The sequence below is a fragment of the Pinus tabuliformis genome, chromosome 9 (genome assembly GCF_031772625.1).
Source record: "Pinus tabuliformis cultivar Carrire ecotype Pingquan chromosome 9, CPIR1, whole genome shotgun sequence".
Lineage (NCBI taxonomy): Eukaryota > Viridiplantae > Streptophyta > Pinopsida > Pinales > Pinaceae > Pinus > Pinus tabuliformis.
In genome coordinates, this window is record NC_142307.1 from 1045817846 (window position 1) to 1045845784 (window position 27939).

The window sequence follows — 27939 nt, forward strand, 5'->3', positions numbered from 1 at the left end:
GTTTCGAAGAGAAGGACGAGCTCATCCGGATCGGCGAGGTTGGACTACTACAAAGCGTTGGACTAAAGGTATGTTATAAACACCTGATTACTTGTATTCTAAACGCATATTTAGGGAAAGATAGTGTTTAATTGTCTTGTTTGTCACTAGAAAGCCTTAGCTTCTAGGGAGGTCGGTTTTGTCCGCAAAATTGACTCTTTCCGCATGACAACATGATCGAGGTCCATCATTTCTGCTGTCTGGGTGGACTCCTAGGTGGCCTATGTGTGGGGAGGGGAGGGTTGGGGGGCATTTCTAAGGGTGGTTGCGAGCTCAATTTGTCTTGTATTATTTCCTTCCCTTGCCTTTGTGTCGAGGCTGCCATAGGCGATCATCCGATCGAGGTCCACTATTGCTGCTGTCTAGGTGGACTCCTAGGTGGAATCAGTGTGTGGCGGGGAGGTTTGTATGGCCTCTCTATGATGGGATTTGTGGTTGGTCATCCTCTTTTTATTTCCTCCCTTTTCCTTCGCATTGAGGCTACCACAAGCGATCGGGAGATCGAGGTCCATCATTTCTGTTGTCCGAGTGGATTCCTTGGTGGCCTCGGTGCGGCGCGGGGAGGATTGGGGCTCATTTATAATATAGAGGTTGCATGGTTGGTTGTTCTCCATTTTTTTCCTTTGCATCGAGGCTATCGCAGGCGATTGGGAGATTGAGGTCCACCATTGCTTTTGTCTGGGTGGACTCCTAGGTGTCCTCGATGCGGGGCGTGGAGGCTTTTGAAGGAATTTCTAAGGGATTGGGTGAGTGATTGCTCATTTTCTTGTTGGTTGGGGCATGGTTGCAAACTCTGAAGTGGCCTTGGTGCATTTTGGCTTGGTAGGTCTACCCATTTGTTCGCCATGTCCTTGGCATGTTGCGCGTGCTTCCTTCTTGGGATGCAAGAGGTGCAAGGCATAAAAGTTTAACATGATATTTTGACATCTCTTTGACTTGATGGGTGTTTAGGTTGGCTCTTGGTAAGAGAGTGCCCAAAATGCCCTTTGAAGTGGGAGGGTGCTACCCGGTTGATCCTGCCAGTAGTCATATGCTTGTCTCAAAGATTAAGCCATGCATTTCTAAGTATGAACTAATTCAAACTGTGAAATTGCAGATGGCTCATTAAATCAGTTATAGTTTTTTTGATGGTACCATACTATTCGGATAACCGTAGTAATTCTAGAGCTAATACATGAACCAAGTCTCGACTCTTTGGAAGGGATGCATTTTTTAGATAAAAGGCCGGCACGGGCTTGCCCACTTCTCCGATGAATCATGATAACTCGACGGATCACACAGCCATTGTGTTGGTGATGCTTCATTCAAATTTCTGCCCTATCAACTTTTGATGGCAGGATAGAGGCCTACCATGGTGGTGATAGGTGATAGAGAATTAGGGTTCGATTCCGGAGAGGGAGCCTGAGAAATGGCTACCACATCCAAGGAAGGCAACAGGCACGCAAATTACCCAATCCTGACATGGGGAGGTAGTGACAATAAATAATAATACTGGGCTATCAAGTTTGGTAATTGGAATGAGTACAATCTAAATCCCTTAACGAGGATCCATTGGAGGGAAAGTCTAGTGCCTGCAGCCGCGGTAATTCCAGCTCCAATAGCGTATATTTAAGTTGTTACAGTTAGAAAGTTCGTAGTTGGATCTTGGGTCATAAAGGTCGGTCCACCTACTCGGTGTGCACCTGCCCTTCCGTCCCTTTTGTCAATGGTGTGCTCTTGGCCTTAATTGGTTGGGTCGTGGCTCTGACGCTTTTACTTTGAAAAAATTAGTGTTATGAAACCAACTCAAGAAAAGATAGAAAAGATAGATCAACGCCTTAGAATTTAGCCTCTTCGAGGGGGCAACCTCCTTTACATTATAAAATGAAAAATTCTTGGATGATTCCAATGACAAAACCTCCTTTCTATATATAAGAGTCTAAGGAGTCACAATATAATCCATCCGACCTAACAATAATTATATAAAGCCACAAAAATAACAATAGAGGGATTTTATGGGGCACAATAATAACAATATGGGGGCAATAGGGGCACAACAATATTAATAAGGTGTATAACTTCAATAGTAATGGGGTAATCACTAGTATTATAGGGACCCAAAATGCCCCTCTCCTTCAAAAAAGTGTTGTCCTCAACACTTGGGTAGTTCTGGATACTTCTGCATAAAATTCTCATCCTCCCATGTGGAATCTTCAGCGGATAGGTTCTTCCACTTGATAAGATACTCTGAAATTGAACGATTTCGTAGCTGTCGAGTTCTTGTTTTTGTGACTGCTTCCGGTTCTAATATTATTTTTCCTTCCTCGTCAAGTTTTGGCAATATTGTTTTAACTGGGAGCTTGTCGCCTATAACCTTCTTTAAACATGAAACATGGAAAACTGGGTGCAATCGAGAAGCTGCAGGAAGCTCCAATTTGTATGCCATAGTACCAATCTTTTGCAACACCTTGTACGGACCATAATACTTTTGTGATAATTTATTATCCTTCTTAGCTTGCTTGAGGGACATTTGCTTATATGGTTGTAGCCGTAGGAATACCTGATCACCTACATCAAAACTTCTTTCACTACGATGTTGATATGCCTGTTGTTTCATTCTATTCTGTGCCAACACGAGGTTATCCTTTAAGAGTTGGAGGACTTGTTGTTGATGTTCGATGTGATGTTCCACTGCCTGAACCTTAGAATTTTCTCTTAAATATGATGTGTTGGATGGTGGTTGATACCCATAAAGTGCCATAAATGGGGTCATTTTTGTTGTTGTATGGAAGGAAGTGTTATACCACCATTCAGCCAGAGGCAACCATTTAACCCATTGTGTCTGTTTATCAGATACAAAGCAACGAAGATATCCTTCCAAACATTTGTTTACCATCTCAGTTTTCCCATCATATTGAGGATGATAAGATGATCTATGAGCTAACTGAGTACCAAGACAAGAAAATAATTCTGTCCAAAAATTTCCAGTGAAAATGGGATCTCTGTCACTTACAATAATCTTTGGGTTTCCATGTAGCTTTTGAATTGTTTCCATAAATGCAGTAGAAACTGTACTGGCTTTAAATGGATGTGATAATGCACAAAAGTGTGCATACTTGGTAAGTCTGTCAATTACCACCATGATGACACTCTTTCCTCAGACTTGGGTAAACATGTGATAAAATCCATTGAAACCTCCTCCCAACGTTGGCTTGGAATGGATAAAGGTTGTAATAGACCCGGTGTCTTAATTGTTTCAACTTTATTTTGTTGGCAAACTAAACATTCTGCCACAAACTTTTGAATATCTGATTTAAGGCCATTCCAAAAAAATTCCTTCTTAACCCTGTGGTAAGTTTTTAAAAATCCTGAGTGCCCTCCTAAGGGAGAAGTGTGCAATTCCATAAGAATCTCTTGTTTTAGCTGGGAATTCTTACAAAGGTATAAGCGATCTTTGTACCATAACGAATCATTTTGCTAGCTAAATGTATCAGACGTACTGGAATCTTGTTGTAACTTTTGAATAAGTGCCCACACTTCTTCGTCATTCTTCCATTACTCCCTTGCTTCGTTTATCCAATCTGGTTGGATAATAGAAATGGCGCACAACAATGCTTCCACATCCTCATCCTTTCTTGAGAGTGCATCTGCCACCACATTCTGCTTCCCTTTTTTGTAGATGATTTCAAAGTCATAACCCAACATCTTTGTGACCCACTTTTGTTTCTCTTCAGAGGATAATCTTTGTTCTAAAAAGTATTTAAGGCTATCATGATCCGTTTTTACCTTGAAGTGTCTTCCCATTAGGTAGGGTCACCATTTCTTAAGTGCATGGAGTATTGCCAACATTTCCTTCTCATAAATAGCTTTGCTTAAAAAATTTCCCTTGATTGGACGATTTTCAAAAGCAATGGGTCTTTCATCTTGAATTAGAACAACACCAATTCCATTTCCTGAAGCATCACATTCCACAATAAAGGTTTTCGTGAAGTCCGGTGTAGCTAAGACCGGTGCTTGGCACATTGCCTCTTTAAGATGTTCAAAGGCCTTTGTTGCTTCCGGAGTCCATGAAAATGCATCTTTCTTCAATAATGTTGTTAGAGGTGCTGCTATTCTCCCATAATTCTTAACAAACTTGCGATAATACCCTGTCAACCTGACAAATCCTCGCAGATGCTTTATGGATGTGGGGATTTTCCATTCCTTAATTGCTTTAATTTTTCTAGGGTCTACCTTAACTCCTTCATGAGATACAATATGACCCAAATATTCCACCTCCTGGACTCCAAAGAAACATTTGGATCTTTTTGCATATAGTTGTTTCTCCTTCAATAGTTGTAGCACCCTGTCAACATGTTCAACATGATCCTTCCAAGACTTGCTGTAGATTAGTATATCATCAAAAGATACTAACACAAATTTTCTAAGGAATGGTTTGGAAATTGAATTCATCAAACCTTGAAATGTTGAAGGTGCATTGGTAAGGCCAAAAGGCATGACCAAAAATTCATAATGACCCTCATGAGTTCTAAATGCTACTTTTGGAATGACTTCAATCTTCATTTTGATTTGATGATATCCTAAACAAAGATCCAACTTGGTGAAATAAATTGATCCATGCAATTCATCCAGTAATTCATCAATGACAGGAATGGGGAACTTATCTTTAATAGTGAGCTTGCTGAGCTCCCTATAATCCGGACACATGCGCCATGATCCATCCTTCTTGTGCACCAATACTACTAGAGCAGAGAAAGAACTTTGACTCGGTTGAATTATACCAGCCTCTAGCATTTCTCGAACCATATGTTCAATTTCACTCTTTTGGACATAGGGATATCTGTACGGCTTGATGTTTAGAGGGACACTTCTTGGAATCAGATGAATAGCATGATCATGATCGCGCATAGGTGGGAGACCTTTAGAAGTCTCAAATACCTTGGAATTATTGTCCAGGACTTTTTGGAGATCTGGAGAAATAGATGATTCCGATGTGGAAACATCTAGCGAGCATAATTGTGCAATTACACCTCTTTGCTCCTTTTTTAGAAGATTTGTCATACCATTAGAGCTGATTATCTTTCTTGGTTTCCCTGCAATACCATTTAATTCGACTTCCTTTCCTTCCGTAGAAAATTTCATGAAAAGTTCTTGAAAATTAAAAGCTATTGTACCTAGGGATTGTAGCCATTGGACTCCTAGTACAACATCAACACCTCCCTTTGGAATAGAAAGCATTGGGCTAGTCAATACATATTCTCCCATGGATAGCTTGATATTATGGCACTTTCCAGAGAAATTTATTGTTCCTCCATTTGCAATCATCACTTGACACTCTGGTGCTAGATATAGGAAGAAATTCAATTCTTTTGCTACCTTGCAATGAATAAAATTGTGGGTGCTTCCTGAATCAATCAAAACTATTACCTTTTTCTTCTTGATTTGTCCTTCTATCTTGATGGTTTGAGGAGTGGTAATTCCCACCAATGCATTACAAGATATGGTCGGATTTATTTGTTCTTCCTCTAGGCTTTGTTCCTGGAGTATATCCTCTTCTTTTGACCTTTGTTGCTCCTTTTCTTCTTCCTCTTCACAATCTATGTAGAATAATTTCTTCTCAGCACACTTATGACCGTTAGTGTATTTTCTATCACAACTGTAACAAAGCCCTTTTGCTCTTTTTTCTTCCAATTTTTGTGGTGTCAACCTTATAGTTTGTGGAAGACTAGGGGAAACAACACTTCCGTCTTTATAGTTGTGAGTGGTATGCTTCCTGGTTGCCATAATTTTGCTTTCCATTTTTCTTGCTAACCTGAATGCCTTCTCTAATGAATCAGGTTCCCAAAGGTGAACATCATGTTGGATATTATCCTTTAAAGACCCTATGAACACATCAATCCTATGCTCCTCTGGAATATCTTTTACCCTTATGTTCAATTTTTGGAACTCCTCAATGTGCTCCATTATTGAACCCTTTTGTTTGAGACTTATCAATTGGCTAAAAAAAGTGTTGCTTTTTGTATCCTCGTAATGTGCTATCAATTCTTCCGTAAAAATTGCCCAAGTGATAAATTGTTTACGAGAGCAAAGCCATTGATACCATACAAACTGATTTGGTTCCAAATATAAAGTTTCCATACGTACCTTTTGTGTGTTTTGCACATTATTGAGATCGAAGAATTGCTCCATCTGTAATATCCATGTGGCAGGATCCTTGCCATCAAACTTCCTCATATCGATTTTTGGAATATGGTGAGTCTTCGATCCAACATTAGCATATATGGAATCATGATTAACATTTCTTTTATTCTCATCATGAGTTTCTTTAGTACCCTTTCACCCTTAGTGCCCATTTCTTGTAGCAACTTATTCATATTTATCTTCAATTCGTCCATGTCTGTCTTCAAATCTATCTTCAAATCATCCATATTAGCTTCCACGTCAATCATATTAGCTTCTACGCCTTTCTTTAAACAGTCCATCTTAGCTTCCACACCTTTCTTTAAACCATCCATCTTAGCTTCTACATCTTTCTTTAAACCATCCATCTTAGATTCTGTTCCTTTTTGTGTAAGGGACAATTGTTGCACTTGGTCTTGTAATTTTGATATATCATGTTGCATTTCTTCCTCTTCTTCATGAGTCATGCTAGATATTTCAGGTTCCTTACTAGGTGTTTCCATTTTATTTCCTCGGGGCATCATTTACCGATAATAATGCTCTACTATGCCCTTTGAATTCCTTCAAAATAAATTTTCAAACCAAACTTAAGCAAAAATTTAAGAAAATCTACACACCTTTTTTCACTTTGTAGGAGCTCGATATTGCCTCTGATGTATCTCTGTACTTTCCAATCATCTAGTTTTGAATTTATTACCTATAGTAGCCCTCTGTGTCCTCTTTCCAATGCCACAATTCTGACCTAAATTGGATTCTCCAAGGAAGAGTTATGCGAAATCTCCCACGGTGACTTGATTATAGACTAGTTCAGTAGAGTGAACTTGTACGACGTGCCACGAGTCACTGTTTCGACCTTTGGATCTGAAAAATGCATACAAGAAACTACAGTCTATTCTCTTTCTATACCTTCTTATGAAATTTCAATCCGGTCCCCAGAGAGAATGTTATGACGATTTTCCCTAGGTCACCTGTTTGGAATGTAATTCAGGAGTTTGCAAAAAGACCAAATTCCTCAGATCATATCTCCGCAAATATAGTGTGACAATCTCTAAAATTTGGACCCAAGGTTCAGCGCGATTTCTTCTCAAATGGGCTTTTTTTGCAACTTCTGAAACATCACAGAAAAAAAGTTATAGCGAAAATGCCACGATGACCTATTTGGAGAAGCGAAACCCTAGAATCCAAAGCTCTGATACCAAATGTTATGAAACCAGCTCAAGAAAAGATAGATCAACGCCTTATAATTCAGCCTCTTCGAGGGGGCAACCTCCTTTACATTACATAAATGAAAAAGCCTCCTTTCTATATATAGGAGTCTAAGGAGTCACAATATAATCCAGCCGACCTAACAATAATAATATAAAGCCACAAAAATAACAATAGAGGGATTCTATGGGGCACAATAATAACAATAAGGGGCAATAGGGGCACAACAATATTAATAAGGGGTATAAATACAATAGTAATGGGGTTATCAATAGTATTATAGGGACCCAATAATTAGAGTGCTCAAAGCAAGCTTATGATCTGAATACATTAGCATGGGATAACGTGATAGGAGTCTGGTCCTATTATGTTGGCCTTCGGGACTGGAGTAATGATTAATAGGGACTGTTGGGGGCATTCGTATTTCATTGTCAGAGGTGAAATTCTTGGATTTATGAAAGACAGACCACTACGAAATCATTTTCCAAGGATGTTTTCATTAATCAAGAACGAAAGTTGGGGGCTCGAAGACGATCAGATACTGTCCTAGTCTCAACCATAAATGATGTCGACTAGTGATCGATGGATGTTGCTCTAAAGACTCCACCAGCACCTTTTGAGAAATCAGAGTGTTTGGGTTTCAGGGGGAATATGGTCACAAGGCTGAAACTTAAATGAATTGATGGAAGGGCACCACTAGGAGTGGATCCTGCGGCTTAATTTGACTCAACACGGGGAAACTTACCAGGTCCAGACATAATAAGGATTAACAGATTGAGAGCTCTTTCTTGATTTTATGGGTGGTGGTGCATGGCCATTCTTAGTTGGTGGAGCGATTTGTCTGGTTAATTCCGATAACGAACGAGACCTCAGCGTGCTAACTAGCTGCGCGAAGGTTCCCATTTGCAGCCAGGCTCAAAGGGACTATGGCCGTTTAGGCCATGGAAGTTTGAGGCAATAATAGGTCTATGATGCCCTTAGATGTTCTGGACGGCATGCGCGGTACACTGATGCGGCCAACGAGTTTTTCTTCCTGGTTTGAGAGGACCAGGAAATCTTCTCAAATTTCATCGTGATGGGGATAGACCATTGCAATTATTTTTCTTCAATGAGGAATTCCTAGTAAGCGTGTGTCATCAACTCATGTTGACTACGTCCCTGCCCTTTGTACACACCACCCGTTGCTCCTACTGATTGAATGATTCGATGAAGTGTTCAGATTGCGTCAACGATGGTGGTTCACCATCGTCGACATCATGAGAAGTTCATTGAACCTTATCATTTAGAGGAAGGAGGAGTCATAACAAGGTTACCGTAGGTGAACTAGCGATAGGATCATTGATAGTAGGGGTTTCATTTTTTGGTTTGGGTTAGTTGGGTTTTGATTGCAATGTGGGACTATGTGGTGTTGTCTCTAGGGGAGCAGGTTTGGTGTTTTGCGAGAACATTGTGGGTTGCTTGTCTTGAGGTAACGCTTGTTTTTTCGTGTGTGCTTGCAAGACATGCTTGTGCTTGTCCCACCCATCCTTTGTTTTTCTTTATGCCCAATGTGTTTCTGCAGGGGGTTCGGAAGCTTATTTCTTGGGAGCCCTTCCGACGATCTGTTTGGCCGAGCATGGTTGCTGCAGTTGAGGTGCTTGGGAAATAAAATGGATAAATTCAGACTCATTCATAGCGGTGGTGCTCAGTATTTTTTTCGTTGGAAGGCATGGGCCAAGGGTGCGGGCTTCCATTGTTGGTTCTCTCAAAAAGGTGGCAGTGGTTGATGTGTTGCTTGGGTGAGCTTTTTTGCTGGTGGTTGGGTCGAGGGAGTGGTTGCGCGTGCGCCTGCTAGCTCAAACCTTTCGTGAGGGAAATGGTCGGGGTGGGGTCAGTATGGGATGGATGAAGAGTGTTTCAACCCATTGGGATGGCCACCCTAGTCCTCCCAACCGTTCCTCGACATGCCCTCGCAGAAGGGTTGGGTGTCCAAGTAATGAAAAACCCCTCCCTCGGTTTGAGCTCCATCGAGATCGCAATTTTTCCTGCCAATAGGCATGAGGGTGGCAATCTTATCTTGTGCCTTTGCCATTGAGGGAATTCCTCATCCTCTCATGAGCCACTCCCCTTCTAAGGTAAAAAGAAGTAGCGGGTTGTGACTTTGTTCCTCCGTTTGGATTGTGGGTTTTTTATGGGACTTGGTCATTTCTTTGTTTCGTGGTGTGCACTTTGCAGATGTACCTCTCTTTAGTGGCCTTGCACCATCGATGTATTTGTGGCCCGTAGCTTTCTCTAGCATTGAGTTTCAACCTATGACAACTACTCTGTGGAGTTTTATTTTTGACCCCTATTGACTTTCTCGCTGGAAAGGCTGTTGGTTGTTTTGTACACGGAGGGGTGCAACATCAGGGTGGGTTTGTTATTAGTAGTCTATTTGTCGTTTGAAGCCTTGTGTGAGGTTGGGGGATGGTTTACCTCTCAGTAACGTCCTCCAGACACTGGTCTCTCATTGCGGCCCTTGTCTTTTCTAGTGCTTGAGTTTAGGTTGTGATTTTATTTGCTTGGTTGTTTGATTGTTGTTTGTTATGTTGTAAAGCTAGAAAGGGTGTTGTGTTGTAATGTATGTGGGAGGGTGTGAAGAGGTGGGATGCTTTTTGATTGGGTGCCTTGTTTGATTTCTTTTTGGTTAGCAGACATCTACTCGGCGTGCTATTGAGCTTCTCTCTTTCCTTGGGATCTTTGTTTCTTTGGTGTATTTTTCTTCCTTTCTCCCTTTTTCCCCTAGCTTTGTGGAGAAGAGGTGGGATTACTGTGGATTAGTGTTTAGGAAGGATGAAAAGCAGTGCGAGTTCTCGAGGTGGCCACCCTAGTCCTTCTCGATCACTGTCCCCTGCAGTTCCCCCCCTTTTTGCAAAGGTGAGGGGTTTGGGAAGCTTTTTCTCTGTTTGAGCCTCCCCTTGTGAGCTGGTAGCCACGTTTGATATCTCTTGCTTTCATGTTGTTTTCTTCCCTTCTTGATTTTGGCCCCTAGTTTTACACAGAAAAGGTGGGATTGTTGTGGATTGGTGTTTAGGAAGGACGAAAAGCAGTGTGAGTTTCAGGGGTGGCCACCTTATTCCTTCCAATCGTCGTCCCCTGCAGTTCCCCCCTTTTTGCGAAGGCACAGGGTTGGGGAAGCTTGTTCTCTATTTTAGCCTCCCCTTGTGAGCCGTTAGACACGTTTGATATCTCTCTTTCTTTCATGTTGTTTTCTTCCCTTCTTCCTTTCGGCCCCTAGCTTTATGGAGAAAAGGTGGTATTTTTGTGGATTGGTGTTTGGGAAGGACGAAAAGTAGTGCGAGTTACCAAGGTGGCCACCCTAGTCCTTGTCAATCACCGTCCCCTGTAGTTCCCCCCTTTTTGCAAAGGCATGGGGTTGGGGAAGCTTGTTCTCTGCTTGAGGCCTCCCCTTGTGAGCTAGTAACCACGGTTGATATCCATTTCTTTCATGTTGTTTTCTTCCTTTCTTCGTCTTGCCCCCTAGCTTTACGAAGAAAAGGTGGGATTATTGTGGATTGGTGTTTAGGAAGGACAAAACGCAGTGCGAGCCCCTGGGGTGGCCACCCTAGTCCTTCTCTATCGTCGTCCCCTTCAATTCCCTTATTTTTGCAAAGGCACAGGGCTTGGGAGGCTTTTGCTTTGTTTGAGCCTCCCCTTGTGAGCCGATATCCATGTTTGATCTCTATTTCTTTCACCTTATTTTCTCCCCTTCTTCCTTTCGGTCCCTAGCTTTATGGAGAAAAAGGGGAATTGTTGTGGATTGGTGTTCGGGAAGGACTAAAATTAGTGCAAGCTCCCCGGGCTGGCCACCCTAGTCCTTCTCGATTGTTGTTCCATGCATTTCCCCCCTTTTTGCAAGGGCGTGGGGCTCGGGGAGATTGTTCTCTATTTGAGCCTCCTCCTGTGAGGTGGGTAGACACCTTTGTTTCTCTTTCTTTCATGTGTTTTTCTTCCTTTCCTCCTTTTGGCCCTTAGCCTTACATTTGTTGTGTGGGGTGCCCCTATTTAGTGTTGTGGCATATTTTTCAATAATACATGGAAACAACTCTCAGCAACGGATATCTCGACTCTTGTTACGATGAAGAATGTAGTGAAATGCGATACTTAGTGTGAATTGTAGAATCCCATGAATCATCGAGTTTTTGAAAGCAATTTGTGCCTGAGGCCTCAGTCAAGGGCATGTCTATCTGGGCATCACATCCCATTCAAACACGCTCCTTGCAATATGTTAGGGAGCAGCGGAGCTGGTTGTCCATGCCCAATTTGTGCGTTTGGCTGAAATACCTCAACCGATGTTTCGTGACATACGTCGGCGAGCGGTGATCTTGTCCCCTTAGATGGGCAGTCAGCATTAGCTGATGTGGGCTTTGTGTGGCATCACTCAAACTTGTTTTGCTCTCTCTTATTCTCCCATTGGGTAGGGCAGATTTATCTCCAACTTTGTGACCTCAGCTCAGGTGAGAACACCCGTTGAGTTTAAGCATATAATTAAGTGGAGGAAAAGAAACTTACAAGGATTCCCCTAGTAGCAGTGAGCGAATCGAGAAGATCCCAGGATGAAAATCGAGCGGCAGTGTCACCTGAATTGTAGTCTGTAGAAGCGTCCTTAGCGGTGGACTTGGGTCAATTCCCTTGGAAGGGGGCACCTGAGAGGGAGATAGTCTCGTCGGGCTGGGACCCTGCCGCATCATGAGGCATTGTCGGCGAGTCGGGTTGTTTGGGAATGTAGCCCTAATTGGGTGGTAAATTCCGTCCAAGGCTAAATACGAGCAAGAGACCGATAGCAAACAAGTACCACGAGGGAAAGATGAAAAGGAATTTGAAAAGAGAGTTAAAGAGTGCTTGAAATTGTCAGGAGGAAAGCAGATGGAGGCTATTGATGCATCTCGGTCAAATGTGGAACAGATCAAGCTAGTCCGCCGCTCGACTTGAGGTGCAAACCAACACGGCCTATTGCATTGTCACAAGAGCAGGTGGATTACTGCCTGTCAGTTTTCCATTGTGGTGGTCGAGGAATGAAGCCTGCACCCTTGTGGCTGGCCATGTGCACCTGCGTGCTTGTGGTATTGGTTGGCGGGCTTTCCATTCGACCCGTCTTGAAACACGGACCAAGGAGTCTAACATGTGTGCAAGTTGGCGGGTTTGAAAGCCTGTGAGGCGCAAGGAAGCTGACAGGAGAGATCCCCTCTCTAGGGGGGTGCATCATCGACCGACCTTGAGCTTATGCGAAGGGTTCGAGTGCGAGCACACCTATTGGGACTCGAAAGATGGTGAACTATGCCTGAGCAGGGCAAAGCTAGAGGAAACTCTGGTGGAGGCTCATAGTGATACTGACGTGCAAATCATTTGTCTGACTTGGGTATAGGGGAGAAAGACCAATCGAACCATCTAGTAGCTAGCTTCCTCAGAAGTTTCCCTCAGCATAGCTCGAGCTCATGCGTGAGTTTTATCAGGTAAAGCAAATGATTAGAGGCATTGGGGGCATAACTCCCTCGAACTATTCTCAAACTTTAAATAGGTAAGAGGGTGCAGCTTCTCCATTGACTCGCGTCATGGAATTGAGAGCTCCAAGTGGGCCATTTTTGGTAAGTAGAACTGGCGATGTAGGATGAACCGAAAGTTGAGTTACGATGCTAAATTGCACGCTAACCTAGATCCCACAAAGGGAGTTGGTTGATTAAGACAACAGGACGGTGGTCATGGAAGTTGAAATCTGCTAAGGAGTGTGTAACAACTCACCTACTAAATCAACTAGCCCTGAAAATGGATGGCATTGAAGTGCACAACCTATACTTGACCATCGGAGCAATTGCCTGGCTCCGATGAGTAAGAGGATGCGGGGGTTGTTGAGAAACCTCCTGCGTGAGCTTGGGTGGATTGGGCCCCGGTGCAGATCTTGGTGGTAGTAGAAAATATTCAAATGAGAACTTTGAAGACTGAAGTGGGGAAGGTTCCATGTGAACAACACTTGGACATGGGTTAGTCGATCCTAAGAGATGGGGAAGCCTTGTATCAAGGGTGCACTCTGCACAAGAATTGAAAGGGAATTGGGTTAATATTCTCGAACTGAGACATCGCAGCGGGAAGCAACGTTAGGAAATCTGGAGACGTCATTGGGGGCCTCGGGAAGAGTTATCTTTTCTTTTTAACAGCTTGCCACCCTGGAATCGGTTCACTCGGAGATAGGGTCCAGCAGCTAGAAGAGCACCGCATGTTTTACGATGTTCGGTGCGCCCTCTGGGGCCCTTGAAAATCTAGAGGACCGAGTACCATTCATGCTCGGTCGTACACATAACCACATCAGGTCTCCAAGGTGAACAACCTCTGGTCAATAGAACAATGTAGGTAAGGGAATTCGGCAAAACGGATCCGTAAAGCTAGGGGCTGAAAGGAAGAAGGGAAGAAAACAACATGAAATAAAGAGAGATATCAAACATGTCTACCAGCTCACAAGGGGAGGCTCAAATAGAGAACAAGCTTCCCCAACCTTGTGCCTTCACAAAAAGGGGGGAACTGCAGGGGATGACGATCGAGAAGGACTAGGGTGGCCACCCCCGAAACTCGCACTACTTTTCATCCTTCCTGAACACCAATCCACAACAATCCCACCTTTTCTCCGTAAAGCTAGGGGCCAAAAGCAAGAAGGGAAGAAAACAACATGAAGGCACGAGATATCAAACGTGGCTACTAGCTCACAAAGGGAGGCTCAAACAGATAACAAGCTTCCTAAACCTCGTGCCTTCGTAAAAAAGGGGGAAATGCAGGGGATGACAATAGAGAAGGACTAAGGTGGCCACCTCGGGAACTCGCATTGTTTTTTTCCTTCCCAAACGCCAATCCACAACAATCCCACCTCTTCTCCACAAAGCTAGGGGCAAAAGGAAGAAGTGAAGAAAACAACACCAAAGAAACAAAGGTCCCAAGAAAAGAGAGAAGCTCAACAACACGCCGAGTAGATGTCCACTAACCAAAAAGAAATCAAACAAGGCACCCAATCAAAAAGCATCCCACCTCTTCACACCCACCCACATACATTACAACACAACACCCTTTCTAGCTTTACAACATAACAAACAACAATCAAACAACCAAGCAAATAAATCACAACATAAAATTGACCACTAGAAAAGACAGGGGCCACGATGAGACCAGTGTCTGGAGCACGTTAATGAGAGGTAAATAACCCCCCAACCTTGTAGAAGGCTTCAAACAAAAAATAGACTACTAATAACAAACCCACCCCGATGTTGCACACCTTCGTGTACAAAACACCCAACAACCTTTCCAGTGAGAAAATTAACGAGGGTCAAGAATCAAACTCCAAAGAGGAGTTGTCACGGGCCGACACTCAATGTTGGAGAAAGTCGCGGGCCGCAAATACATCGATGGTGCAAGGCCACTAAAGAGAGGGACGTCCATAAAGTGCACACCACGAAACAAAGAAATGACCAAGTAAGCATCATGAGGTAGGGAAAATGGGTCACGCGAATTTCGTTTGGGTGGGTTAGGTCAGCTTGCCCAGGGTGGGTCGGGTCATGTCGTGTTGTTTGTGGATGCCCGGGAACACGTGGTTGTGCCAAAAATTCTAAGTCATTAGTGCCCGTTTTTCTTTTACACGTTCGTGCGGCGCATTTTCTCGATGCTCCTTCGGGCCTTCGTTCGGGTCGTGCACCCATGGAAACCCCAAATTTCATTCAGGTCATGCACACATGGAACCCCCAAATTTCGTTAGGGCGGGTTGGGTCATGTCGTGTGTGGGTGCTCGTGCAAACGCGTTCGGGTGAGCTGGGTCGGGTCATGCTGTACCATTTATCGGTGCTCGGGAACATGTGGCCGTGCAAAAAATGCTAAGACGTGACCACCCGTGTGCCTTCTCCATGTTCGCACGACCCATTTGCCCAACGCTCTGTCATGCCTTCTTTCGGGTCATGCACCCATGGAAACCCCAAATTTTGTTCGGGCGGGTCGGGTCGTGCACCCATGGAAACCCCAAATTTTGTTTGAGCGGGTCAGGTCGTGCCTTGCGTGGGTGCTCGGGCACACGTGGAAGTGCCAAAAATGCTAAGTCATGACCCCCCTTGTGCCTTCTACACGTTTGTGCGACCTATTTGCACGATGCTCCCTTGTGCCTTCATTTAGGTCGCGCACCCATGGAAACCCCAAATTTCATTTGGGTTGTGCATACAAGGAAACCCCAAATTTTGTTCTGGTCGGGTCATGTCGTGTCATGTGTGGGTGCCCTGCAAATGCGTTTAGGCGGGTTGGGTTGTGTTGTGCCGTGTGTGGGTGCTCGGGCACAGATGGTCGTGCGAAAAATGCTAAGTCGTGACCACCCATGTGTCTTCTGCATGTTCGTGTGGCCCTTTTGCCTGATGCTCCCTCGTGCCTTCGTTCGGGTCGTTCACCCATAGAAATGCCAAATTTCGTTTTGGTTGTGCACCCATGGAAACCCCAAATTTCATTCGGGCGGGTTGGGACATGTCGGGTGTGGGTGGTCGTGCAAATGCGTTGGGGTAGGTCGGGTTGGGTCGGGTCGAGTTGTGTCATGTCATGTTGTGTGAGGGCACCTAGGGCACATGTGGCCATATAAAAAATGCTAGGTTGTGACCAGGGGTGGGCTTTGTGCACGATCGTGCTGCCTATTTACCCGACTCTCCCTTGTGCCTTCATTTTGGTCATGTGTCGGAGCCCATGTAAACTCGTTCGCACGGGTCGTTTACTATGTAAACACTCGTTTTGGCGGGTCGTTTGCCATGTAAACTCGTTCGAGTGGGTCGTTTAAGGGCGTCCGTGTAAACTCGTTCGAGAAGGTCGTTTGCCATGTAAACTTGTTCAGGTGGGTCATTTGAGGGCAACCATGTAAACTTTTTTGGGTGGGTCATTTGAGGGTGCCCGTGTAAACTCGTTCGGGCAGGTCATTTGAGGGCGCCCATGTAAACTCGTTTTGGTAGGTCAGTTGAGGGTGACCATGTAAACTTGTTCGGGCAAGCTGTTTTCCATGTAAACTCGTTCAGGCGGGTTGTTTTCCATGTAAAATTGTTTAGGAGGGTTGTTTGAGGGTGCTTGCGTAAACTCGTTCGATCGTGTCATTTAGTGTGAGGGCGCGCCTGGGCACACGAGACCGTAACAAAAATGCTAAGTTGTGACCTGGGATGGGCTTTGTGCATGTTCGTTTAGCTTGTTTTCCTAGTGATCCCTTGTTCCTTCGTTTCGGTAGTCTGGGCACCCATGTATACTCGTTTGGGCAGGTCGTTTGAGGGCGTCCATGTAAACTCATTTGGGCAGGTCATTTGAGGGTGTCCGTGGAAACGCGTTCGAGCGGGTAGTTTGAGGGCGTCAGTGTAAACTCGTTTGGGTAGGTCGTTTGAGGGCGTTTGTGTAAACTCATTTGGGTAGGTCATTTGAGGGCATCCATGTAAACTTATTTGGGCGGGTCGTTCGAGGGTGTTTGTGTAAACTCGTTCAGGTAGGTCGTCCAGGCAGGTCATTCGAGGGTGCTCGTGTAAACTCGTTCGGGCGGATCATGTGAGGGAGTTCATGTAAACTCGTTTGGTCAGGTCATTCAGTGCATGCCCAGGCACACGAGCCCGTATCAAAAATGCTAAGTTGTGATTCATGGTGGGCTTTGTGCACGTTCATTTGAGGGTGTCGGTGTAAACTCATTCGAGCGATTCGGGTGAGGGCATCCGTGTAAACTCGTTCGGGCGGGTCGGGCGAGGGCGTCTATGTAAACTCGTTCGAGCAAGTCGTTCGTGTGGGTCAGGCAAGGTCATCTGTGCAAACTCGTTCGGGCGGGTCGGGCGAGGGCGTCGATGCAAACTCGTTCTGGCAGGTCGGGCGAGGGCATCTGTGTAAACTCATTCGAGCATGTAAAGCGAGGGCGTCTGTGTAAACTCATTCAGACGGGTCAGGCAAGGGCGTCTGTGTAAACTCATTTGGGCGGGTCAGGTGAGGGCGTCCGTGTAAACTCGTTTGGGAAAGTCGGGCGAGGGCACGCTTGAGCACATGAGCCCATATCAAAAATGCTAAGTTGTGACCCAGGGTGGCCTTTATGCACGTTCGTGCAGCTCGTTTGCCCACCTCTCCCTTGTCCCTTCATTTGAGTTGTGTGGGCACCGATGTAAACTCGTTCGGGTGGGTCCTTTGAGGGCATCTCTGTCAACTCGTTCAGGCTGGTTGTTTCGGCAGCTCGGGCAAGGGCGTTCTTGTAAACTAGTTAGGGCGAGTTGAGCGAGGGCGTCTGTGTAAACTCGTTCGGGCATGTCAGGCGAGGGCGCGCCCGTGCGAATGAGCCCATATCAAAAATGCTAAGTTGTGACCCGAGGTTGGCTTTGTGCAGCTCGTTTTCCTGGCTCTCCCTTGCCCCTTCATTTCAGTCATGTGGGCACCCATGTAAATTCGTTCGGGCAGGTCGTTTGAGGGTGTCCGTGTCAACTCGTTTCGGCGGGTCAGGCGAGGGCCTCCATGTGAAAGCGTTTGGGTGGGTTGGGCAAGGGCGCACCTGGGCGAATGAGCCCATATCAAAAATGCTAAGTTGTGACCCGAGGTTGGCTTTGTGCACGTTCGTGCAGCTCGTTTGCCTGGCTGTCCCCTTGTCCCTTCCTTTTGGTCATGTGGATGCCCATGTAAACTCATTCAGGTGGGTCATTTGAGGGAATCCATGACAACCTCGTTCAGGCGAGTCGGGCGAGGACATCCGTGTGAACTCATTTGGGCGGGTCAGGCAAGGGCGCGCCCGGTCGAACATGCACGTATCAAAAATGCTAAGTTGTAACCCAAGATTGGATCTGTACATGTTCGTGGAGCTCTTTTGCCTAACTCTCCCTTGTCCCTTCGTTTCGGTCATGTGGGCACCCATGTAAATTCATTTGGGTGGGTTGTTAGAGGGTGTCCGTGTCAACTTGTTCGGGTGGGTCGTTCGGGAGGGTCGGGCGAGGGCATCCATGTGAACTCATTCGGGCGGGTCGGGCGAGGGTGTGCCTGGACGAATGAGCTTGTATCAAAAATGCTAAGTTGTGACCTGAGGTTATGTTTGTGCATGTTCGTGTAGCTCATTTTCCTAGCTCTCCCTTGTCCCTTCGTTTTGGTCGTGTGGGTGCCCATGTAAACTCATTTGGGTGGGTCATTTGAGGGTGTCCGAGTCAAATATTTCGAGCAGGTCAGGCGAGGGCGTCTGTGTGAACTTGTTCGGGCCGGTCGAGTGAGGGCATCTGTGTGAACTCGTTCGGGCAGGTTAGGCAAGGGTGTCCATGTGAACTCATTTGAGTGGGTCAGGCGAGGGTGTTCGTGTGAAGTCATTTAGGCAGGTCAGGCAAGGGAACGCTTGAGCGAACAAGCCCATATAAAAGATGCTAAGTTGTGACCCAAGGTTGGCTTTATGCACGTTCATGCAGCTCGTTTTCTTGGCTGTCCCTTGTCCCTTTGTTTTGATCATGTGGGTGCCCATGTAAACTCATTCAGGCAGGTTGTTTGAGGGTGTCTGTGTCAACTTGTTCAGGCAGGTCGTTCGAGCGGGTTGGGTGAGGGCATCCGTGTGAGCTCATTCGGGCGGGTTGGGTGAGGGCACGCTCGGGTGAATGAGCCCGTATCAAAAATGCTAAGTTGTGACCCGAGGTTGGCTTTGTGCATGTTCGTGTAGCTCGTTTGCCTAGCTCTCCTTTGTCCCTTCATTTTGGTCATGTGGGCACCCATGTAAACTCGTTTGGGTGGGTCGTTTAAGGGCATCTGTGCCAACTCGTTCAGGTGGGTTGGGTGAGGGCATCCATGTGAACTCGTTTGGGCGGGTCGAGCTAGGGCATTTGTGTGAACTCGTTCAGGTGGGTCGGGCGAGGGTGCACCCGGGCGAATGAGCCCATATCAAAATTGCTAAGTTGTAGCCCGAGGTTGGCTTTTTAAACGTTGGTGCAGCTTGTTTTCCCGGATCTCCCTTGTCCCTTCATTTCAATCGTGTGGGCACCCATGTAAACTCGTTTGGGTGGGCCGGTTGATGGCGTCCGTGTGAACTTGTTTAGGCGGGTCGGGTGAGGGCATCTGTGTGAACTCGTTCGGGCGGGTCAGGTGACGGCGTCTGTGTGAACTCATTCAGGCGATGGCGTGCCCAGGCAAATGAGCTTGTCTTAAAAATGCTTGTGACCCATGGTTGGCTTTGTGCATGTTCGTGCAGCTTGTTTGCCCGACTCTCCCTCATCCTTTCGTTTCGGTCGTGTGGGCGCCCATGTAAACTCATCCGGGTGGGTCATTTGAGGGCATCTGTGTGAACTCCTTCGGGCGGGTCGGGCGAGGGCATCTGTGTGAACTCGTTCAGTCGGGTAGGGTGAGGGCATCCATGTGAACTCATTTGGGCGGGTCGGGCGAGGGCATCCGTGTGAACTAGTTTGGGCGAGTCGGGGGAGGGTGCGCTTGGGCGAGCAAGCCCATATAAAAAATGATAAGTTGTGACCTAAGGTTGTCTTTGTGCACGTTCGTGTAGCTCGTTTTCTCGGCTCTCCCTTGTCCCTTTGTTTCGGTCATGTGTGCAGCCATGTAAACTCGTTTGAGCTGGTTATTTGAGGGCGTTTGTGTTAACTTATTTGGGTGGGTTGGGCGAGGGTGACCGTGTGAACTCGTTCGGGGGGGTTGAGCGAGGGCGTCCATGTGAGCTCGTTCGGGTGGGTCAGGCAAGGGTGCACCCAGGAAAATGAGCCCGTATAAAAAATGCTAAGTTGTGACCTGAGGTTGGCTTTGTGCATGTTCATGCAACTCGTTTGCCTAGCTCTCCCTTATCCCTTCATTTTGGTCGTGTGGGAACCCATGTAAACTCGTTCGGGCGAGTCATTTGAGGGCGTCCGTGTCAACTCTTTCGGGTGGGTCGAGTGAGGGCATCCATGTGAACTCGTTCGGGCGAGGTCGTCTGTGTGAACTCGTTAGGGTGGGTTGGGCGGGGCCATGCCTAGGAAAACGAGCCTGTGTCAAAAATGCTAAGTTGTGACCCAAGGTTGGATTTGTGCTCGTTCGTGCAGCTAATTTTCCCAGCTCTCCCTTGTCCCTTCATTTTGGTCGTGTGGGCACCCATGTAAAATCATTCAGGTGGGTCCTTTGAGGGCGTCCGTGTCAACTCGTTCAGGTAGGTCGGGCGAGGGCATCTATGTGAACTCATTTGGGCGGGTGGGGTGAGGGCACGCCTGAGCGATCGAGCCCATAGAAAAAATGCTTAGTTGTGACCCGAGGTTGGATTTGTGCATGTTCGTGCAGCTCATTTTCTTGGCTCTCCCTTGTCCCTTCGTTTCAGTCGTGTGGGTGCCCATGTAAACTCGTTTGGACGTTTCGTTCAAGGGTGTCCATGTCAACTCATTCAAGCAGGTCAGGCGAGGGCATCTATGTGAACTCGTCCAGGTGGGTCGGGCGAGGGCATCCGTGTGAACTCGTTCAGGTGGGTCGGGCGAGGGCGCACCTGGGCGAATGAGCCTATATCAAAAATGCTAAGTTGTGACCCAAGGTTGTCTTTGTGCATGTTCGTGTAGCTCATTTTCCTGGCTCTCCCTTGTCCCTCCATTTCGGTCATGTGGGCGCCCATGTAAATTCATTCAGGTGGGTCATTTGAGGGTGTCTATGTCAACTCGTTCAGGCGGGTCATGCGAGTGCGTCTGTGTGAACTCATTTAGGTGGGTCGGGCGAGGGCCCACCCAGGCAAATGAGCCCGTATAAAAAATGCTAAGTTGTGACCCGAGATTGGCTTTGTGCACATTCGTGTAGCTCATTTGCATGGCTCTTCCTTGTCCCTTCGTTTTGCTCGTGTGGGCGCCCATGTAAAATCATTCGGGCGGGTCGTTTTAGGGTGTCCGTGTCAACTCATTCGGGCGAGTCAGGTAAGGGCGTCCATCGAAAATCATGCGAGAGGGTCGAGTGAGTGCGTCCGTGTGAACTCATTCGGGTGTGTCGGGTGAGGGCGCGCCTGGGAAAATGACACCGTATAAAAAATGCTAAGTTGTGACCCGAGGTTGGCTTTGTGCACGTTCATGCAGCTCATTTGCCTGGTTCTCCCTTGTCTCTTCATTTCAATCATGTGGGCGCCCATGTAAATTCGTTTGCGTGGGTTGTTTTAGGGCGTCCGTGTCAACTCATTCGGGCGAGTTGTTGGGGCGGGTTAGCCGAGGGTGTCCTTGTGAACTCATTCAGGTGGGTCGGGTGAGGGCATGCCTGGGTGAACGAGCCCATATCAAAAATGCTAAGTTGTGACCTGTGGTTTGCTTTGTGCACGTTCATGCAGCTCATTTTCCTGGCTCTCCCTTGTCCCTTCGTTTCAGTCGTGTGGGTGCCCATGTAAACTCGTTCGGGTAGGTTGTTTGAGGGCGTCCGTGTCAACTCATTCAGGTTGGTCTTTTGGGCAGGTTGTGCAATGGTGTCCGTGTGAACTCGTTTAGGCGGGTTGGGCGAGGACGCGCCCAAGCGAATGAGCTGTATAAAAAATGCTAAGTTGTGACCCAAGGTTGGCTTTGTGCACATTCGTGCAGCTCATTTTCCTGGCTCTCCCTTGTCCCTTCATTACAGTCATGTGGGCACCCATGTAAATTCATTCAGGTGGGTTGTTTGAGGGCATCCGTGTCAACTCGTTTGGGCAGGTCGGGCGAGGGCATGCCCGGGTGAATGAACCCGTATAAAAAATGCTAAGTTGTGACCCGGGGTTGGCTTTGTGCACATTTGTGAAGCCCATTTTCCCGACTCTCCCTTGTCCCTTCGTTTCGGTCGCTTGGGTGCCCATGTAAATTCGTTCGGGCAAGTTGTTTGAGGGCATCCGTGTCAACTCGTTCGAGTAGGTCGGGTGAGGGCGCGCCCGGGAAAATGAGCCCGTATCCAAAATGCTAAGTTGTGACCTGAGGTTAGCTTTGTGCACATTTGTGCAGCTCATTTTCCCGGCTCTCCCTTGTCCCTTTATTACGGTCATGTGAGCGCCCATGAAAACTCATTCGAGCGGGTCATTTGAGGGCATCTATGTCAACTCATTCGGTCGGGTCGTTCGGGCTTGTCGGGCGAGGGCGTCGGTGTAAGCTTGTTCGGGCAGGTCAGGCGAGGGCGCACACGAGCGAACGAGCCCGTATCAAAAATTCTAAGTTTTGACCCGAGGTTGTCTTTATGCACATTCATGCAGCTCGTTTTCCTAGCACTCCCTTCTCCCTTCGTTTTGGTCATGTGGGCGCCCATGTAAATGCGTTCGGGCGGGTCGTTTGAGGGCGTCCGTGTCAACTCGTTCAGGCGGGTCGTTTGAGGGCGTCCATGTAAACTCGTTCGGGCGGGTCGGGCGAGGGTGCGTGCGGGTGAATGAGTCCATATCAAAAATGTTAAGTTGTGACCCAAGGTTGGCTTTGTGCATGTTCGTGTCGCTCGTTTGCCTGGCTCTCCCATGTCCCTTACGGTCATGTGGGTGCCCATATAAACTCGTTCGGGTAGGTTGTTTGAGGGCATCCGTGTCAACTCGTTCAGGTGTTTCATTTGAGGGCGACCATGTAAACTCATTTGGGAAGGTCCTTCAGTGTGAGGGTGTTCCTGGGCACACGAGCTTGTATAAAAACTACTAAGTTGTGACCGGGGGTGGGCTTTGTGCATGTTTGTGTAGCTCTTTTGCCCAGCCTTCCCTTGTGCCTTCTTTTCATTTGTGTGTGGGCGCCCATGTAAACTCTATCGTGTCATGTCCCTTCGGGTCAGGTTAGGTTGGGTAGTGTCGTCTCATGTGAGGGCACCCATGAAAATTCATTCAATTCGGTCGGGTCGGGTCGTGTGAGGGCACCCATGTAAACTCGTTCGGTTCTTTCTTTTCATGTGAAAAGTGGGCTGGTAATTGAGATGTTTGTTTGGTTCTACCTAAAGGATGGCCTTGGATCATTTGTAGGGTGGCTAATTCTCATCTAATCTCCATCCCCACTCGGTAGCACATGAGCGGTAATGTTGGCCATGCTCACCTTGGTTCCTCGGTCGGCTTTTCGTGTGAAAGGTGGGTTGGTAATTGAGTTGTTTTTTCGAGTTTGCTTGAAGAATGGCCTTGGGTCATTTGTAGGGTTGTTGATTTTCATTTTCTCTCCATCCCCACATGGTAGCACATGAGCAGTAATGTTGGCCATGCTCGTCCCAGGAGGCATATGTGAACAATTCCCCTTTTGCTCTCCAAGTTCTTGGAGTTGTATGGGTTGTTGTGGTGTGGCTCCCTGGCTCATCTTGGTCCCCTCATGCCCATCCAAATGATACAAGTGACAGGTTTCCTTTTCGTGTGAAAGGTGGGTTGGTAATTGAGTTGTGTTTTCAGGTTTTCCTGAAGGATGGCCTTGGGTCATTTGTAGGGTGGCCGATTTTCATCTTCTCTCCATCCCCACTTGGTAGCACATGAGCGGTAATGTTGGCCATGCTCATCTGGCGAGGCATATGTGAACAATTCCCCTTCTACTCTCTATGTTATTAGAGTTGTATGGGTTGTTGTGGTGTGGCTCCCTGGCTCGTCCTAGTCCCCTCATGCCCATCCAAATGATATAAGTGACAGGTTTTCTTTTCGTGTGAAAGGTGGATTGGTAATTGAGTTTTTTTTTTTTTCTTCAGGTTTGCCTAAAGGATGCCATTGGGTCATTTGTAGGGTGGCCGATTTTCATCTTCTCTCCATCCCCACTCAGTAGCACATGAGCGGACATGTTGGCCATGTTTGTCCTAGGAGGCATATGTGAAAAATTCCCCTTCTACTCTCCAAGTTCTTGGAGTTGTATGGGTTGTTGTGGTTTGGCTCCCAGGCTCGTCCTATTCTCTCGTGCCCATCCAAATGCTACAAGTGATAGGTTTTCTTTACGTGTGAAAGGTGGTTTGGTAATTGAGTTGTTATTTCGGGTTTGCTTGAAGGATGGCCTTGGTTCGTTTGTAGGGTAGCTGATTTTAATCTTCTCTCTATCCCCACTTGGTAGCACATGAGATGTAAAGTTGGCCATGCTCGTCCCAGGAGGCATATGTGAACAAATCCCCTTCTACTCTCTAACTTCTTGGGGAGTTGTATGGGCTGTTGTGGTGTGGCTCTCAGGCTTGTCTTGGTCCCCTCTTGCCCATCCAAATGATATGAGTGCCAAGTTTTCTTTCCATGTGAAAGGTGGGTTGGTAATTGAGTTGTTTTTTTGGGCTTGCCTGAACGATGGTCTTGGGTCATTTGTAGGGTGGCCGATTTTCATCTTCTCTCCATCCCCACTCGGTAGTACATGAGTGGTAATTTTGGCCATGCTTGTCCCGGGAGGCATATGTGAACAATTCCCCATGTGCTCTAAGTTCTTGGAGTTGTATGGGTTGTTGTGGTGTGGCTCCCTGGCTCGTCCTGGTCCCCTCGTGCCCCTCCAAATGATACCAGTGATAGGTTTTCTTTCCGTGTGAAAGGTGGGTTGGTAATCATGTTGTGTTTTTGGGTTTGCCTAAATGATGGCCTTGGGTCATTCGTAGGGTGGATGATTTTCATATTCTCTCCATCCCCACTCAGTAGCACATGAGCGGTAATATTGGCCATGCTCATCCCAGGAGGCATATGTGAACAATTCCCCTTCTGCTCTCTAAGTTCTTGGAGTTGTATGGGTTGTTGTGGTGCGGCTCCCTAGCTCATCTTGGTTCCCTCGTTCACCTCCAAATGATACCCGTGACATGTTTTCTTTCCCTGTGAAAGGTGGGTTGGTAATCGAGCTATGTTTTCAGGTTTGCCTGAATGATGGCCTTGGGTCGATTGTAGGGTGGCCGCTTTTCATCTTCTCTCCATCCCCACTCGGTAGCACACGAGGGGTAATTTTGTCCATGCTCATTCCGGGAGGCATATGTGAACAATTCCCCTTTTGCTCTCTATGTTCTTGGAGTTGTATGGGTTGTTGTGGTGTGGCTCCCTGGCTCGTCCTGGTCCCCTCGTGCCCCTCCAAATGATATAAGTGACAGGATTTCTTTTCGTGTGAAAGTTGTGTTGGTAATTGAGTTGTGTTTTTGGGTTTGCCTGAACGATGGCCTTGGGTCGTTTGTAGGGTGGCTGATTTTCATCTTCTCTCCCTCCCCACTCGGTAGCACATGAGTGGTAATGTTCGCCATGCTCGTCCCGGAAGGCATATGTGAACAATTCCCTTTTTGCTCTCTAAGTTCTTGGAGTTGTATGGGTTGTTGTGGTTTGTCTCCCTCTCTTGTCCTGGTCCCTCGTGCCCATCCAAATGATACAAGTGATAGGTTTTATTTCCATGTGAAAGGTTGGTTGGTAATTGAGTTTTTTTGTCAGGTTTGCCTGAACGATGGCCTTGGGTCATTTGTAGGGTGGCCGATTTTAATCTTCTCTCCATCCCCACTCAGTATCACATGAGTGGTAATGTTGGCCATGCTCATCCCTATCCCTCTTTCCCATCCAAATGATAAAAATGTTAAAAGTTTTCTTGGCACTCCTTTGAGCCTTCATTGTTGTGGTCCTAGATGGAAGCCCCAAAACTTCGTCGTGCTTATTTCGCTATCGTGCCCCTCGGTTATTGCGAATAGAAAATTTTTATTGAGCTGGGAAACCATGTGTGGCTCCATTGAAATTGGCTCCTCATTATATTGTTCACCTCCTCCCTATTTGGTGGGGAGGGTTTTTCTTTTCGTGTGAAAGGTGGGTTGGTAATTGAGTTGGTTTTTCAGGTTTTCCTCAAGAATGGCCTTGGGTCGTTTGTAGGGTGGCCAATTTTCATATTCTCTCCATACCCACTTGATAGCACATGAGCGATAATGTTGGCCATGCTTGTGCCAGGAGGCATATGTGAACAATTCCCCTTCTGCTCTATGTTCTCGAAGTTGTATGGGTTGTTGTGGTGTGGCTCCCTATGACGGCTAGCCTCTTCATTGTTCGGCTATTTATCATGCTGATTTCTTGTGCTTGTACTCTTTCTATGTTGGCATTGGTGGTTGAGATGCATACATTTAAGAGGGATGTGGAAGGGTTTTGGTTGTAGACCACCTACCATCCCTCTTGCTTGCTTTTTCCATCGGGCAATGTGAGGCTCTCCTTATTGTAAGGTTAAGGGTTGGCATTCCTCTCAAAGTGCACATCGTTTGTGGTTGCGTTGGCTTTGAGTTTTTGATAGATGTGTCGGCCAATATGTTTGATTGAGTGGTTAGCTTTTTCATTGCATCTTGCTTGCGTGGCAGGCTTTTGCAGTTGGAAATCTTAAGTCACAATGTTTATGGGCATTTGTTGTTTCAATTTTGTATGTGCTCATCGTCCAATGGGGACGAGGCTTGCTACGTTGATGGTGGGGGCTATCTAGAAGAAGGATTTCGAGGTGGAACGCTTCGACCTCCCTCCTTTGTGTGGAGGTGGCCATAGGTGAAAATTATTCATTGTCCAGTTGCTAAAGCTGTGGGCAATCTCCTAGGTTGCCTGTATGTAGGGTGCGTGGGGTGCGAAGCTGCCTGATCCCTCCTCCTGTTCGATATGTTCTAGTATTGTGTAGCGAGCCTCTTGATTTGCATTTATTTCCTTCCTTTTCCTTTGCATCATGGTTGCCGCAGGCGGTCAAGTGATCGAGGTCCATCGTTGCTGCTATATGGGTGGACTCCTAGGTGGCCTCGATGCGCAGTGGGGAGAGTCAGGGGGCATTTCTAAGAGAGGTTGTGGACTCAGTTGGTCTTGTTTTATTTCCTTCCATTTCCTTTGCATTGAGGCTACCACAAGCGATAATGCGATCGAGGTCCATCATTGCTGCTATCCAGGTGGACTCCTAGGTGGCCTTTGTGTAGGGAGGGGAGGGTTGGGGGGCATTTGCTGTTTCAATTGTATATGCAGTTATGGTCCAATGGGGAGGAGGCTTGCTACGTCAATGGTGGGGGCTATTTGGAAGAAGGATTTTGAGGTGGAACACTTTGACCTCCCTCCTTTATGTGGAGGTGGCCGTAGGGGAAAATTATTCATTGTCCAGTTGGTAAAGCTATGGGAAATCTCCTAGGTTGTCTATACGTAGGGTGTGTGTGGTGTGGAGTTGCCTGATCCCTCCTCCTGTTTGGATATGTTCTTTTATTGTGTAGCGAGCCTCTTGATTTGCATTTATTTCCTTCCTTTGCGTTTACAATGTGGTTGCCATAGGCGGTCAAGTGATCGAGGTCCACCATTGCTGCTATAAAGGGTGACTCCTAGTTGGCCTCGGTCTGCGGTGGGGATGGTCGGGGGGCATTTCTAAGAGATTTTGTGGGCTTGGTTGGTCTTGTTTTATTTCCTTCTGTTTCCTTTGCATTGAGGCTACTGCAGGCGATCATGTGATTGAGGTCCATTGTTGCTGCTGTCCGGGTGGACTCCCAGGTGGCCTCTGTGTAGGGAGGGGAGGGTTGGGGGAAATTTCTAAGGTTGCGGGCTCGGTTTGTCTTGTATTATTTCCTTCCCTTGCCTTTGTGTCTAGGATACCGCAGGTGATCATCCGATCGAGGTCCACTATTGCTGTTGTCCGAGTGGATTCCTATGTGGCATTGGTGTGGGGCGGGGAGTTTTGTATGGCCTCTATATGGTAGGATTTTTGATCGGTCATCCTCTTTTTA

At 46.8% G+C, this 27939-nt stretch overlaps 1 non-coding gene and 4 pseudogenes across 1 annotated transcript; 4 read left to right on the forward strand and 1 right to left on the reverse strand.

Annotated features, from left to right (window-relative positions):
• Nucleotides 1-27939, reverse strand: part of LOC149152279 (sucrose synthase 4-like) — a 99698-nt pseudogene that overhangs the window by 65928 nt on the left and 5831 nt on the right.
• On the forward strand, nt 1046-1873 carry LOC149152280 (18S ribosomal RNA; annotated as a pseudogene; the record flags this gene model as incomplete).
• On the forward strand, nt 7463-8745 carry LOC149152281 (18S ribosomal RNA; annotated as a pseudogene).
• Nucleotides 11466-11619, forward strand: LOC149152282 (5.8S ribosomal RNA). The gene has a single exon (XR_016263901.1). It is a non-coding gene; the product is annotated as a 5.8S ribosomal RNA (ribosomal RNA).
• LOC149152283 (25S ribosomal RNA) lies at nt 11889-13752 on the forward strand (annotated as a pseudogene).